We start from the raw sequence: 2,951 nt of genomic DNA on the forward strand, positions 1-2,951 counted from the left end.
AATAGGATTGGGCGTCGGGGGGCGAGCGTCGGGACGAATATCGCCCCCGGAAGGGCTGCGATCCGTCGGGCGGCCGTTTGCTGCTCGCCGAATCCCGCTCGGGGTCCGAGTCGTTTCTCTTTTGTTTGTTTGTTGTTCTGTTCCGTTTTGTTTTAGGTTATCTGTCTTCTCTCTTCTCTATCTTCTTGATATATATATTTGCGGCATTAGTATCGTTACGCATAAATCATGATAAAAAATGATGATTCGAAAATGGGATAGCCTTTGTTTTTGGCCCCGGACCCGCGCTGCAGTGCCTGGGACCCATTTTAATACAATTATCCCCAAAACTCTTCAGTGCATATGATTAATAGGACTTTGGAAATGATGGATTTCTCCTCGCGTGAAATAAAATTCTGGGGACACCGAAAGAGAGAAAGAAAGAAAGGAAAAAAGAGAGAGACGAGTTCTTTTATTTTTGTGCTCGTTTATCTTTTTTTTTTTTTTTTTTTTTTTTTTTAATCAGGAATGTGTGTTCCAGTTCTCTGGGTTTTTTTTTTACTTTTTCATTTTTTTCATATGTTTTCTTTCTCTGTTTCTCTTTCTCTTCCTCCATCGGTTTCCCTTTCCCCTTCCCTTTCTCTCTCTCTCTCTCTCTCTCTCTCTCTCTCTCTCTCTCTCTCTCTCTCTCTCTCTCTCTCTCTCTCTCTCTCTCTCTCTCTCTCTCTCTCTCGAAACAAGCTTGTTATGCATGAGACTCTCCCGCCAAATTGAGTGCAGCGTTGGGTGAAGAGCCTTCAAGTATCGCTGCTCCATTTCCATATTAATGCGGCGGCTGTACGAACGCATGCGCCGCCCGTTTGTCCACACGCCCACCTGTATTACACGCCCACGCCACGCACCCGCGCATCTACCCATCCGCACGGTCCGCCTAATTAACGGCCACCTGCACTGGCCGCCCACTCACCCACACATCCGCCCACTTACACCGCCTGCCCACTAAGCCTAATGCCCGCCCACCTGCCTGCCCACTAGTCCAAATACCCACCTACCTGCATTTCCTGCCCCCTAACACCAAATTCCCGCCCACTAACACCAAATTCCCGCCCACCTGCACTCCCCGCCCACTCAACCAGACAGCCGCCCGCCTGCCTATTTTAAGGTCCAGTGCACGCCCTCCGTTTTGTTCTTTTGCGGTGTGGGCGCGAGTGGGCGTGCGAAGTCGAGGTTGAAGCTGACTCTGAGCTCATTTGGTAAAGGGATTGGCGTAGGCTTTTATGCGAAAGTTCGAGGGTTTGGAATTCTGGTCGTTATTGGCTTTTTGTTTTTTCTATTATGGGAGTTTCTTTTTTTAACCTCATGTGTCTTTCTTTGTCTGTCTGTCTTTCTGTCTCTCTGTCTCTCTGTCTCTCTGCTCTCTGCCTCTCTGCCTCTCTGCCTCTTTGGCTCGCCCTCCCTCACTCTCCTTTTTCCGTCTCCTTCCCTCTCCCCTCTTCTTCTTCCTCTTCCTCCTCCTCTCCCTTTACCTCTCCCTCTCCCTCTTCTTCCTCTCCCTCTCCCTCTCCCTCTCCCTCTCCCCCCACTCTCTCTCTCTCTCTCCCTCTCTGAATCTGTCTTCTTTTGATGCAGTTTTATTTCTTTTTGACGGCGCGAACAGCCAGTGGAATTATTAATCAAATTCGCAACGATGTGCGGCTCCGTATACCTTGACTCTTAGGCTTTTATCCTTTCGTATTATTCAAGATTATTGCATGATGACAATCGATGACTTGGCAGCGGTGCCACCTGCTCCCCGACGTTGCAAGTGCGACGCTTACTGATTATCGGCACATCTGCAACGCCTCCTTGGGTGCGTCACTTCTCCTGAGTAGCTGTGACGTAACTGAGCACATCGGTCGTGCCTTATGGAGTGCTGTTCGGACTGCGCGGGTTTAAGCTTTATTTCTGTTTAAATTTGTCGTTTTTTTAGTGGATGAAACTTGTTTGTTGTCTGTTGTCTGTCTGTCTGAAACTTGTCTGGGTGTTTGGTATTGCTGATTATTTTGATTGTTTGTTGTAGATAGGTGATGTTTAAAGGGACTTGGTGGTGTAAGGGCTGGCTCTTGTCTGCCAGTTTGTCTGTCCACCCGACTCTCTTTCTCTATGTTTCTCTTTATTTCTCTCTCTCTCTCTCTCTTTATTTCTCTCTCTCTCTCTCTCTCTCTCTCTCTCTCTCTCTCTCTCTCTCTCTCTCTCTCTCTCTCTCTCTCTCTCTCTCTCTCTCTCTCTCTCTCTCTCTCTCTCTCTCTCTCTCGGTTTTCCTTGTGTGTATGTGTGCGTGCGTGCGTGTGTGTATGCGCGCGTGCGTGTGGGCGGGCGTGTTTGTTTGAGTAAGTGTGTGTATGTAAACCTCTTAGATTTCCCCCATGTGGCGGTATTGCAGGAGGCACACAGAGCGTTGCGAATTACAGCTGATTAGATCGAAGATGAATCTAATTAAAGTTAGACTCAGGTTAAGCCGCAAATATCCCTCGCAATTTACCGGGTCTTTGCACTTTATGCACAGAAGCTCTTTCGCTAATTGTACTTTCAGAGAAATGGCGATGGCTCTGGATAGGATATCCGAGAAAGCGGTTTCCTGCGGGGACTTTTAAGACACTCGTTTCCGCGTATTTTATGAAGTTATTTTTTTTTGCGGTCGGTTGGGTCAGTTTTGTGTGTTTGTGTGTGTCTTGTGTGTGTGTGTGTGTGTGTGTGTGTGGTGTGGTGTGTGTGGTGTGTGTGTGTGTGTGTGTGTGTGTGTGTGTGTGTGTGTGTGTGTGTGTGTGTGTGCGAGCGTGTGTGTCTTGGTGTATGTTTGTGTGTGTGTGTCTGTGTGTGTGGTGTGTGTGTGTGTGTGTGTGTGTGTTGGTGTGTGTGTGTGTGTGTGTGTGTGTGGTGTGTTGTTGTGTGTGTGTAGTGCGCTAATGGGTATTGGGTGGTTTTTCTTTCCT

This window comes from Penaeus chinensis, chromosome 24 (genome assembly GCF_019202785.1).
Source record: "Penaeus chinensis breed Huanghai No. 1 chromosome 24, ASM1920278v2, whole genome shotgun sequence".
Classification (NCBI taxonomy): Eukaryota; Metazoa; Arthropoda; class Malacostraca; order Decapoda; family Penaeidae; genus Penaeus; species Penaeus chinensis.